Source organism: Callospermophilus lateralis, chromosome 16 (genome assembly GCF_048772815.1).
Source record: "Callospermophilus lateralis isolate mCalLat2 chromosome 16, mCalLat2.hap1, whole genome shotgun sequence".
Classification (NCBI taxonomy): Eukaryota; Metazoa; Chordata; class Mammalia; order Rodentia; family Sciuridae; genus Callospermophilus; species Callospermophilus lateralis.
In genome coordinates, this window is record NC_135320.1 from 38,885,008 (window position 1) to 38,899,471 (window position 14,464).

A 14,464-nucleotide genomic window follows, 5' to 3' on the forward strand; every position below is an offset into this window, starting at 1 on the left:
ATACCCAAGGCCATGGAGCAGATGAGTGAGAGACCTGGGAGAGGATCCAGGACTCTGAACTGCTGGGTTGACATATCGTCTTCCACAGCTTCACAATGCTGTGAGCTGGCCTACTTCTTCCCATCACGCTCAGTCAGAATCACCTATTCTAATTCCCATTTTTTATTTGAAATCGATGGTATTTCACCACAGTTACTAGAATATTGTCTCAACAGAAAACTGAATTATAAATAATGAATAGAGGTGAAATAGATTCCTTAAAAGTCAGTGTTGATCTACATTCTTCCTCACTTTCTTTAACCTCTTATTCTCTCCAGGCTACTTATAAACATATCCAGGTTGCTAACAAGAAGTTTTAATAAAGATACTGCCTGAATATCAATATTTTGGACAAAGAAAAAAGATATTCTATTTGATGTTGGCATAACTGTATTTTAACTAGATATTTATTTCTCTGTTGATAATTAAAAAGCTACTTATAACTAAAATTAAAAAAATAAATAAAATCACCATTTTGATTTGTATTTTTCCACAAAGGATAGCCATTTTCTAACAAATACAAATATGTATTTAACAGAATGATGGATTCATGTTTTTTTGTTGTTGTTGTTTTGTTTTGTTTTTGGTACTGGAGATCAAACTCAAGGGTGCTTTGCCATAAGCTACATTCCCAGTTCTTTTTCTTTTTAGGAGGCTGAGATAAGAGTATTACAAGTTGGAGGGTCTCAGAATTTTAGCTAGACCCTCAACAACTTGAGACTCTGTCTCAAAACAAAAAATAAAGTGGATTCTAGTTGTTGATGAGTCAAATGGGCTCACTTTCCTTCCTACTGAAGAAATTTAAGCAATGATCTGGTCTCCCAGACACAAAAGGAAGTCAGCAAGCTTCCTACACTGCTGTGATTGACTCCTGGGCTATTGCTGTTTTGATCTAGTTTTTCGAGGCTATGACCAGAAGACCTGATCATCATAATTATAGAAGAAGAAGAATTTGAGGGCTCACAGTTTCAGAGGTCTCAGACTATAGACAGCAGACTCCATTCCTCTGGGCTCAAGGTGAGGCAGAACATCATGGTGGTAGAGTGTGGCACATGGAAGTAGCTCATGTGATGATCAGGAAGCAGAGGAGATCTCCACTTGCCAGATACAGATATATACCCCAAAGCCATGCCCCTAATGACCCACCTCCTCTAGCCACTCCCCATCTGCTTTCAGTTACCACTCAATGAATCCCGTCAGGTGATTAATTCACTGATTGGGTTAAGGCTCTCATAACCCAATCATTTCTCCTTCAAACCTTCTTGCATTGTCTCACACAGGAGCTTTGGGGGTTCACCTCACATCAGACTGTAACACTGTTTTCCCAGCTGCAGTCACAAATGTCAAGGAATGTACCAGAGTAGGGCCCTTGATGCTGTGGCTACCCTAGAAGCATGGGACATCCCAAGCTCTACCTCTACCTTCCACTCCATCTATTAGTCTACTGCCCCTCCACTGTCCAGCTACCCTTCCTAAGAAAGTCACAGGACTGGTTTGGTACAGAGTCCCTCATCACACACATTCTGTCCCCTGCACTAATAAGGACCAGGACTGCTGCCTCCTCAGCCTACCACAAGGGGCAGACACTGACTGATAAAGTGTTTATAAAGAAACAAATTCCCAGGGAAAAGCAGGCAGATATAAAAATATAAACAAACAAACAAACAAAAAGATTAAAAAAAACAAGAAAATTTGACGTGTCTCCATTGTCACCTTTAATAGCACATCACATCCCTCTTTTAAAAATAACCAACTCTTTATTAATGTTGAAAAAAGTATGAACTTAAGCTTTAAAATGGGTGTAATTTACATTTTTCTAGATAGCATTCACTTTCTTATATTTTGTATTTCAAATTTAATAATTTTATAAATATGTTTCACTCAAATGTCCCGGCTTTGTTATAATTCTCTCAATGAATAATGCATTCCTTAGAAAGCACCCTTTGCAAAGGAAAAAGCATGATGAACATTCATTTTAACTTCCCTTGCCAGTCAATGGTTTTCATCCTTTGCATTTTTAAAAACCTGAGCCAAGGTGCATAAAACATTCTTATTCTTAATGAGCAGAGCTACATGCAAAATTCAAAATTTTCAAGACTGTGGAAAGCATTATGAAGAAATATCATTCCTGCTGATGGCTGAGCACACTCTTGCCTACATAATCCTACCTTCAATTTTTTTTATTTTTTTTTTTATTTATTTTTTTTATTGTTGGTTGTTCAAAACATTACATAGTTCTTGATATATCATATTTCACACTTTGATTCAAGTGGGTTATGAACTCCCATTTTTACCCCATATACAAATTGCAGAATCACATCAGTTACACTTCTAACTTCAATTTTTAGCATGGTAGTGACAAGTAAGAACTTGAGCTCAACTGCCGGGGTCTGAAATTTGGCTTTCCTACTTATGGAATTATCTTGGGCATGTTATGTAATTTTTCTGTATCTCAGTTTCCTCATTTATACAGTTATAAAATGGAAATAATAATAGTATTTACCAGTTTGTTAAATAAGATCTAAAAATTTTGCATATTACTAAAAAAATATAACAGTGCAGGACACTGTTTGTTTATTTATAAGGATTAAACTCAGGAATGCTCTGCCACTGAGCTACATTCAAAGCCCTTTTTTACTTTTTGAGACAGGCTCTCACTAAGTTGTCAAGGCTGGCCTCGAAATTACAATCCTCCTGTCTCTGTCTCCTGAGTCTTTGGAATTATAGGCATGGATGATCACACCTGGTTGTTAACATGTTTAAATAAAATAAAACACATACTTTTTCACTGCATCATGAAGTTCTAGGTTGACACTATATACCAAATAATTGAATCGTTTCCCCCTGACCTACCCAGAATCTTGCAGTAGAAGTCCTGAGAGTGGGATGCATTGTGGAGCTGTTGGGGGTCCCAACTTTCTCATCTACAAAATGGTGACTGTGATTTTCCTTGGAGTTGTGATGTGAAATGGAGGGAAATGGCACATGTGGAGTGGGTAGAAAAGGATCCAATTGGAAATAGGTACTTGCTAATTGCACATGCATAAATAGAAATAACAGATCAGCTCAAACAAACCACAAAGATTCAAGAAGATAAATAACTACCACAGAAACGGAAAAAAAAAATTGTTCAGAGGGTCAGATTGTTTGGGCCTTTTATTATCAGATTCAAATTAAACTATTTCAACCCACACTTTTTAAAGTAAAGGAACTCTTCAGGAAGAATTTCTAAAAAATGTTATCCCTTCTTTGTTTTATAAACATTTCTTGAGTTAGAATTTTAAAATTCAATCTTTTCATAATAATAATAATAACTTTCTCTTTCTGTTACGGTTTACTTAGATGTACATAAAACAAATGGAGATACTTGTGTGTGTCTTTCTTCTTGTGCAATTCAGTGGTGAAGCAATAACCACTCGGGGCTTTTTTTGTGAAGATGACTGGGAAGAAAATGAAAAGCATGGGGTCTAATTATAAGTCAGTGATTTATATGCAAAAGGGAGGTAAAATTGTGTAGTGCAGAGTAGGCACCATCTTCATTTTGACAAATTGGGTTTTATGAAAATATGACTGGGAATGAGCCTCAAAAATGCCCCTCAAACACTGTGGAATGGTTGATAGATAATTTTGAAGTATATATTGTGGTGGCCTGAGAGTTTAGTGACACAGATGATTTCAGATCATTTTGAGAATTGCATGGTGACGCATAACCATGTTAACTGGGAGCTTGGTGGATGGTGGGAGAGACTGGATTTAGGAATCTGCGCACACAGAGGGTACATAAGAGCACTGAGATAGGACAGGCTATCTGGGAAAGTCTCTGGAGTTGGCCACTAGAAGGAACCAAACAGGCCCTGATGTGGGGCAAAATCAATGAGCAAATGGTGCTTGCAGAGAAGGGTGCTGAGGAGTGTTGTATGGGAGACATTTATGTCAGGGCAGTCCCTTGAGTACCAGATAGGCATCATCAGTCTATCATAGGATCTAGAGGACAGGTAAGGTCAAGATAGAGCACAGACCTGCTGGGAAAGACATAGTTGTACTAGAACAGAGCTCAGTTGATACTGAGTTATAAGAAAATAGGATTGTTTGGGGAACTAGGACATCTTATGTAAACAGGATTTATAAAATTTCCTTGCTTAGAGAAAAGATAGATTTTAAAACCTAGGTTTATGTTGAAGCTACAGGTGACAACTGTACAACATAATTAAAACAATCTGTGCCAATAACTTATAGTGAAAACATTTGTGAATTTCACAGAATGATTTTATTTACTATCCCTCACCAAGGCACATGAAAACCAAAGAGCAGTTCTGTAAAATTCAAAGCAGGGCCACCGAGAGGAATTATTCCATGGATCTATGTGAGCTGCTCTCTGTCAAGAAGTTTTTGTTTTGTGCTGGTGGTACCAATCAATACTCAAGAGTCTGGGCCACACAACTTTTCTTATGAAGAGAAAAGGTGGAATTCAGAAGTATAAATAAATATGAAAGTCTAGGGATTTCTGGATTTCATCACCTACAGAAGTGAATGATGGAAGCAAGGTGTACTTCAGAGGGCATGCCACCTGGATTGCTTTTCTCTTCTTTAAAATATTGTTTTGGGCTCAACTCATAGAATTAGAGGCTACAGGATTTACTCCTGGCACGGGCAGTCCAAATCAAGCCAAGATGACAACATGGAGGACGGCTCCTAATTGATGTAGGCTGGCCTCTGTGGAGCCATGCCTCCTCTCTGATGTGGGCAGACAGGCAAATGATAAGCCACATCACGTAAAGGCTTGCTTCTTTTTCAGAAGATAACACAGGAGAAGAAAAGGAAAGACCCTGGTTGAAATATGTTAGCTTCTACTACCTTCACTGTTTATCCAAAGACAATCAGATCGTTGACCTATTTTTTTGTCCTAATAATCAACATTATTTAAATGTTGATGTGAGAATTGTTCCTGCATGACTAACTGTCTGGGGGAAAAAAACAGAATTGTTTTTCTGAGGAAAAATGTTACCATCTAAAAACCCTATTCCCTGCCAACTATTGGTCATATACTTTAGAAACAGAAAGTTATTTTCTCAGGTGCAAATTCTCAGAAAATATAATGCACACATTGAATTTGGAAGAAAAAAATCTCTGTTTATGATCTGTTAAAATACAGGTCATAAAAACAAGAAAATTATGGTATAAAAAGAGATAGTAAGCACTGAAACTATTTGAACATTGTTTTATTTAATCAATAGATATAGTATGTATGGAAATACAAAAACTAATTATTTAAATGAAAGATACATAGCATGTGTCAATACCATATTGGACATACGAATCCATATTATCCTTTATTAAAACCAACGACTGGGGTGGAGTTGGTAGGTAGACAAAGTAGATCATGCTCATTTTTCATCTTTCATGAGGGAAATCAATAGATGACCCTTCTGTACTGATGTAGAACATTGTAGAGGTACACAATGCAGCATAATTTTAAAATCTTAAATAATGAGTTAAAATCTTAAAATCTTTTTAAATAATGAGTAGAAGTATAAAAGAGATTGACTTCTAAATAACTATAGAACTTGAGCAAGCAAAATACCCATTAAGGAAACACACACAATTAAAAGTAAACAGAAAATCCAAAAGAAATAGCACAAATACAGGGATGTTTATATCCTTAAATATTTCCTGTGCAACAATAAAAGAAACAAAACTTGAACTCATTGTGAAAACATAATGATTAAAATTAGACCACTCCAAAATATATAAATATCCACTCTATGCAAAAAAAAAATAGCAAAAAGTAAACAATAACTGGATGGATGAAGATACATTTGGCAAACAACTACTAAATAAAAGGGTAGCACTAATAATATCCACTGACATACAATTCCAAACAAATCAAAATTCCAATGATATTCCTCATAGAAATAGTAAAAGCAGTCATGAAATTCATCTGGAAAAATAAGAGACCCAAATAGCTACAGCAATCCTTAGTAAAAAGAGTGAAGCAGGTGGCATCACTATGTCACACCTTAAACTATACTACAGAGCAATGTTAACAAAATCAGGATGGTACTGGCACCACAATAGACTGGTAGGCCAATAGTACAGAATAGAGGACACAGAGACTATTCCACATAATTATAGTTATCTTATATTGGACAAAGGTGCCAAAACACACACATTGGAGAAAAGAGCCTCTTCAACAAATGGTGCTGGGAAAACTGGAAATCCATATGCAACAAAATGAAATTAAACCCTTATCTCTCACCATGCACAAAATTCAACTCAAAGTGGATCAAAGACTTAGGAATTAAACCAGAGACACTATACCTATTAGAAGAAAAAGTAGGCCTCAACTTCCTTAGTAAGAGTCTTTTGCTGCAAGAATTAAAATCAAGAGAAGAAGGGGAATAGCTAGGATGGTGAAAGGAGAGGGTCATCATAATACAAAATACATGTATAAAGATGTGAATTTGATGTCAACATATCTTATATACAAACAGAGATATGATAAATAGTTGTATAAAGGTGTATTAAGAATTGTATGCAAAAAAATAAGAGAACTCATGTATAATGGCATAATTTGGTGTGAACATACTTTATATACAGAGTTACAAAAAATTGTGCTGTGAATGGATAATTATGAATGTAATGCACTCTGCTATTGTCATGTATGTAAGAAATAAAGAAAAAAGAAGAAAAAAAGAATCAATAAATGGGAGATATTCACACTAAAAAGCTTCTTCTTGGCAAAAGAAACAATCAGAGAGGTGAATAGAGAGCCTACATCTTGGGAGCAAATTTGTACCACTTGCACATCAGATAGAGCACTAATCTCTAGGGTATATAAAGAACTCAAAAAGCTTAACACTAAAAAACAAATAACCCAATCAATAAATGGGCCAAGGAACTGAACAGACACCTCTCAGAAGATGATATTCAATCAATCAACAAATATATAAAAAAAATGTTGAAGATCTCTAGCAATTAGAGATCTTCAAATGCAAATCAAAACTACCCTAAGATTTCATCTTACTCCAGTCCGAGTGGCAGCTATTAAGAACACAAACAATAATATGTGTTGGTGAGGATGTGGTGGGACTGCAAATTGATGCAGCCAATATGGAAAGCAGTATGGAGAATTCTTGGAAAACTGGGAATGGAACCACCATTTGACCTGGCCCTCCCACTCCTCCGTCTATACGCAAAAGACTTTAAAAAACAGCTTACTACAGGAACACAGCCACATTCATGTCTATGGTAACACAATTCACAATAGCTAAACTGTGGAACCAACCTAGATGCCCTTCAGTAGATGAATGGATAATGAAAATGTGGTATATATACACAATGGAATATTATTCAACATTAAAAGAGAATAAAATCATGGCATTTGCTGGTAGATGGATGCAGTTGGAGAAAATAATGCTAAGTGAAGTTAGCCAATCCCAAAAACCAAATTCTGAATGTTTTCTCTGATATAAGGAGGCTGATTAGATGAACTCTAGATAGGACAAAGGGGTGGGAAGGGAAGGGAAGGATCATGGGGGTAAAAAAGATGGTGGAATAAGATGGATATCGTTACCCTAAGTACATGTATGAAGACACAAATTGGTGTGAAATACTTTATATGCAACCAAAGATATGAAAATTGTGCTTTTTATGTGTAATATGAATTGTAATGCATGCTGCTGTCATATATAACAAATTAGAATTTTAGAAAGACAAAGGAAAGACAAAGTATCTGGGCACAATCAAAATATGCAGATCCAAACTCTAAGGAGCAAGTAAAGCAACCCTAAGAGATGCAGAGCAGAAACTGCCAGAGAAAAGAGGGAGGAAGTAAAAACTATAGGTTCAGACATGTAATTGGTAACCACATTCAATTTCTGATAAATAATTAGATATAAAAATGAATGAGGATCTAGAATATCCTATTTAATACTTTTATTTACAAAGATGAAAATATACATTATTTCCTCTAGTAATATTTTATGCTTTTCATTTTCTGTAAAACATTTACTACCGACATGATGAATAAGCCACAAAAGAAACCCCAATAAATTCCCCAAATGGGGAAATTTCAGGTAAATTTTAAAACAAAACTCAAACTTAAATAATAGAACTAACAACTTTTTGAAAATCAAAGATAACTCTCTAAGGAACTCTCGAACCAGAAATGAAGTTCAAATTTTCACAGTTTCTATTTCTGACAATAATGTGGAGTACATGCCCTGAAGAGCCACAGCACAAGTACATTTCCATGAGGACAAAATATAATAAATCATTTTTTTAATGTGTTCACTATAATGGTAAGGGAATTCTTCAGGGTAAAAAGCAAAGCATTAGAAAGCTGATTGAGAAATAGAACAAAAATTCAAGATTCCTCTGAAGAATTGTTTCAGAAAAAGAGGAAGCTTTCCCAGGAGACCAGGCTTTGGCTCAGTCAAGGAGATGGGGCTAGGTTGGAAATGAAGCTCCTGAAGAAATTTGAAAATCAAAAGGGCTAAATATTAGTGAAAGAGAAACGGAGAAAAAAAGTAAAACAAAACAAATGACACAGAAAAAAAACTTCTTGTGAATAAAAGTAGAAGATATACATATTTGTTTTGGCTTGGACTTCCGGTAGATAAACAAACAAAAATGTTTCCACTGAGAATGTGTGACCATATTGGCTTGGAGTTCAAATTTACACTACTCATGAGAGTTGGGGAAGTACAAGCTGGGAGGTGAACTTAAGTTGATACACAAGTAAATTGTAGCATGCACAGCAAAAGTCAAGTAAAATGAAACAGAAAGGAAGGATCAAGTCAACAGCATGACTTGAGCTGCCAGATTATGTGGGAAGGACAATGTAAATCCTGTGCAGATGAATATGCCCTTCTCCCAGGTCATGTGAAAAGTCCACAAAGTCCTCTAAATATAAATTCACTGTCAAAATTGAAATGCACTAAGAAGTTAGCCACAGTGAATGAGAACTGAATGCAGAAAATATGAGAGATAAGCTTATATGATACAAGGAATTAAAGGAACTTATAATGAAAAATAAAATCAAATACATGCTTAACAGGACTTTCAAAAGAGGAGAATGGAGACAAGAGGAACTATTTAAACAGATAAAACCTAAGATTTTCCGTAATTGATGAAAGGTGTGAATCCTTGTCTTCAAGGATAAATGGATCTTGAGCAGATAAAATGAAGATGAAATCAATAACTAAATGCATCATAGTTTCCTAACAGAGTACCAAAGATAAAGAAGTCTTTAAAAAGCCACAGAAAAATGAAAGTACATATGAATAAAGCTGATAGTGAATATCTTAACAATAGAAGCGTGAAGAGAGTGGAGAGATACTTTCAAAGTGCTGAGAAAAAAATAATCTGACATTTTTTGCCCTATTCGAAGAGTGAGGGTGAATAACAACAACAACAACAACAAAGAGTTTATTACCAACTGCATTCAAGGAGCTTAGAAAAAATAATACTTCAGAAAAAATAAAAATTATCAGAGAATATGAGATGCAGTATTGAAGGGAGGAAAAAATAACGTTGCTTGCTATACGTATAAATAAATAAAAATAAGTATAGTGCACATATTTATATTGAACACATAAAACTATAATGGCTACATTTTGGAGTAAATAAACAAATTAGTTATAAAATCTTTCACAACAGTGGCATGAGATATAGGACAGAATTGATTAAATGTTGTACAATCTCTGTTGTTGCTGGAAAGGAAAGTAAAAGAAAATTTTACTTTTTCATTTCAATTTTTAAAATTTCAGAATAATTATTAGAAAAAACACAAATAAGGTCTACAAATCTGAGAGAATATGAGACAGAAATGAAATAAGAAGAGAAACATTTTGCTATCAACGTGGGCATCAAAGGAAAAGAGAAGCCACAAAGTCAGGACAAATAGTAAGTACAAAATAACAAGGTAAAAAATGTTCCAAATAAGTCAATAATTAAAATAAATAGAAATGGAACATAATCACCTGCAAAAGTTGATTCTCAGATTACATTAAAAAAAAGTCTGCTATACACAATTTAGACTCAACAATTTAGATACAGAAAGATGGCAAAAAAGGTCCTGAGAATATACTAACCCAAAGAAGTATTATTAATATATTAATATCAACAAATTACATTTTAAGATAAAAGATAGAAATCAAAAGAATCACTACTTAAAAATTAAGTGCTTATGTAAATGGGGTTATTATATTTTTTGGACACTTCCCTGTATGCAATTACAGTAAATATGCCTTTGCTTATTGTCTTTTTCATAGTTGATCTTTCTCTTATAAATTATAGAAAATCTTTTTTTCTACTCTATATTTAATCATTTATAGTTAAATGCATTGCAAATATTTTGTACTGGTATGTGTCTGTATTTTTGAACAGTTATATTGTCTTTGGGGATTAGTTCAGATTTTTTTCTTGAAATTAACCTTGAATGTAGTGCTGGGATCCTGCTAGAAGGAAATGGGATCCATATTCATCAAGGTATGGTTTGAAATAGCATGTGATTCGCAAACTTACCAGTTTTTCAAGTGCCCAGTGAAAAAGCATTTGGACAACTGAGGGACTACTCTGTTTAACTCTCATGGCTACAGTGTTGACAAAATACACTATGGAATAAGATGGTTGCTCCTCAGTTCACTGAAGCACTTCAGAAAGAAAATGTCTCTTGAAAGTCTTTAAACTTTCAAGGGATGGGATTCTCAGTCAAATAACATTAGAAGAATCTGGTGAATTTTAGAGTAAATCTAACATTATCTCTTTGTTTATTCAACTTCTATGATGATATCTCTGAAAAAGCAGAAACAAAATTTAATTGTATTGATGACAGAGGGTGAATTCACAGCCTCCTCAAATTTCTCTTGCAAAAGTTAAGAGTGATTGGGAAGGAGTAGAATAGATATATTTGGGAAGACTTATATGAAGCTATGAATATTGAACAACAGAGTGACTATGAACATTCTTTGCTTGTGTAATCAGCCCTTCTTCCTGTCTTTGAGGAGATCAGCCATTTCTAATGAAAAATTCTTTAAGCACCTTCCTGGTGGAATTGTCTTAGAAGAAGATGCCTCTTCTCAAAATTCATCCCAAGCATCTAATAACTAATGCCAGTTCTCAGCATGCTCCAAGAAAATATGTACAAAGTGAGAAGGAAGAAAATAGCTTGTAATCCAAAACTTCAAAATGTGTATGAATGGATGAAACTAATTTTATCATCATGGGTCCTCCTACCAGACAATTTGAATTTAATGTATTTGTTTGGCAGGTGAAAGGAGCTCTGGCATTTTCCTGGTTGTTTGGATAAAGCTTAGATTCAGTGGGAGGAAACATCTATTTATTCATTTATTTATTTATCGATCTACCTATCCATTTATTTATTTTTGTAGTTGTATATGGACTGCATGCCTTTATTTTGTTTGTTTATTTCTATGTGGTGCTAAGGATCAAACCCAGTGTTTCACAAGTGCTAGGCAAGTACTCTGCCACTGGGCTGCAGCCCCAAGTGGAAGGAAACTTAATGAGATTGAGATGCAAGAACATTGTTGGTATAATTCAGAGAAAAGAATCCAAAGGCTTAGGAAAATTGGCAAGTTGGAATGGATTTTTCATGCATGACACCTTTGCACATTGCTTTTTCTGAGACGGCCCAAAGGGCTTTTCCTTCGCTAAGTCATTGAAATATTATGTAACTGGAGGAAAGGCCCTCCTCCTTGAAACCTGGGGTTGTCCTTTAAAGGCTAGATGCAATGTTGGAAGAAGCCATGATTGATTTGGACTTTCCTTGAAGATAATGCAACATTTACTTGACAGAGACTAAGTAGGCATATTGACTGTAATGGATATTAGAGGTTAAAGTTTTGACCCACAGAGATCTTTACCAGGAATAATCAATCTTATGTTCCTAAAATTGAAGTAAATATGTAGTTTACTAAAACATTATTTTACCCATATAACAACAACAACAAAATTCCAAGTTGAGGGACAAATTAATGATTTGAGTTACCACAATGGGAACTCATATCTTCTCCCCTAATTCTTAACCTAGTCAGTTCACAGACCTAGAGCCTACCAATTGATGAAGAATATTAGGTTCCCTGCAATACCAGGTGCCCCATACTTTTCAAAAGAGATGTTAAGGCAGCTAGTGGATAATTCTGCATTGGGGAAAGAAAAATATCTAACTTTTGGGCAACTGACACAAATTCCTAGGGATTCAAAATGCCAATGTGGGGTTTATAATAGATAATGGAGTTATATGTTATATATTAAATTTGAAACACCCAATCTCCAATATGTTTTCGGACTCAGCTGTGGTTATTTCTTTACTTCCTGGATATTAAAAGGAATGGACATATATATCCTCTGGAAGAATCCCTGCATTGAAGTGAAGGTTATTATGGTAGGAAGGATAAGTGGAAATCACTGAAACTTTTCATTCCTGCCAGCTCTTATGGGTAGAATATTGAACCTATCGAACATGGCATTTCTTTGGGGCAATTGTAGAAGTATTTGTCACCATGAAAGACCTCAAAGATTCAGGATAGTAATAGAAATCATGTCCCCATTGATATCTCTCTCTCTCTCTCTCTCTCTCTCTCTCGTTTATTAGAAGTGGTGAGTCTTTAAAAAGAATTGCATTGTTTTAAACTTTATCAGGTGGTAATTTGAATTTAATCTTCTTGGTGAAATTCAGATCTGGATTTTTTTTCTAGGCTTTTTTCTTTAGAAATTGTAAACAGTCACCATTTTGAAATGATGTGCTCCAGGATGAAGTGGGCTCAATGTATGATAGGAGTAGATTTGAGAAGTGCAAAGCTAAGAATAAAGTGAATAATATTGGTACTCTGCCAAGAGCCCCTCAAATCTTTATTTTTACATCTTATTTTATTTTTAAAATTATTCTTTTATGCCAAGGCTTTAGAGTGCGTTAGCCTCTAATCACCTGAATTTGTGACGTTTGTTTTTTTTATAACTGTCCTTAGGTTACTGGTGCTTATGTTGTCTTAATAAACAGAGAGAGTGTCAGGAAATGTATATTTCCTGGATCTATCCACTTACCACTGACTGACATATGAAGGTATGAAAGGCCTAGCTTCTTTTCCATGAGTCTTAGCTTACATTTCACAGTTCTTTGTGAGATTGGTTAGACGCTACTATTTGCATGGCTTAGTCTAAGATTGTGACTTTGTTTGGCTTGGAGTCTTTCTTCCCTGGTTTTCCCTGGGAACTCTCCCTTAATAAATTACTTGTGCATGATTCCTTGCTTCAGTACTTGCTTTGGGAGGAAACAACCTGATACATCAGCAATGCCATGTTAGAAATATATGTTGGAACAATGATTTTATTCATAATGAATTGCAGCAAAACTTGTGAAATATGTGTGAATAACAATATGCAGTAATCTATAAAATGTCAATAGAGCAATATTAAAAGAAGGCTTGAAAGTGGAGAGACAGGCCAGGTATTATGTAGGAAGACTAAATATCACGTAAATATTTTCTCTTAAATTTGTATAATAATTTAGAAGTGATTCCAAAGTGATTCTATACAAATCTGTAAGAATTAGAAGTCAATAGTTACTACTCACCATGCTGACATTATCATGTTAAAATTTTGCTGACACTATGATATTAATTTTACTTCTAATAAATTTGATTTGCTGTTTTAAAAAATATACTTATGTTTAAAGGTATTATTTACAAAGATTATAGTAAAATAACTTCAGAGAAATCTCTTTACCAAAAATATGAAGAGAATTATGGTCTATTTATTAACTATAATAAGAGTAAACATTTATTTAACATTCCATATGTGCACATTGATTCTAGCCACATGTCCAAATATAAATTCTCAAAACATCCCTGAGAATTGTGTATAGAGTTAAAAGGAAGGGCTAAATAACTTATTAAAAGACTCATATGCACAAATTGGTAGTGTTGGGATTTAAAGCCAGGTATTTTTTTCATAGCCACTTTGCTATAAATATATGTAAATATTATAGGTAAATATATAATATTGCTCTATACATATATATTGCTAACTGTATTTTATAAAACATAAAATATTAGGACTCAACACAAACAGATAACCTTGTCATCATATGGAAGATACACATCTTTACCAGAAAAATGTTTCAAAATTGTTTTAAGCAATAGCAAAGACTGAAAATATTGGCTGTTCAATGTAATTGCCCCGAGGAACAGCACTCACATGGATGTCTGAAGTGAATCCAGTTGGGCTTGTTTCTGTCATCTTCTCAGGATCACGTACTGTACCAGTTATCTCTGTTTCTTCACTGCCATTACTCCTCAACCTGTGTTTTAAGACTGGAACGAGTTAGTCTTTGTTAACCTTCATCTTCCATTTTATCTTCTACAATATCTAACAGCTTTCAACAGAGATTTATTGATTTATTAAA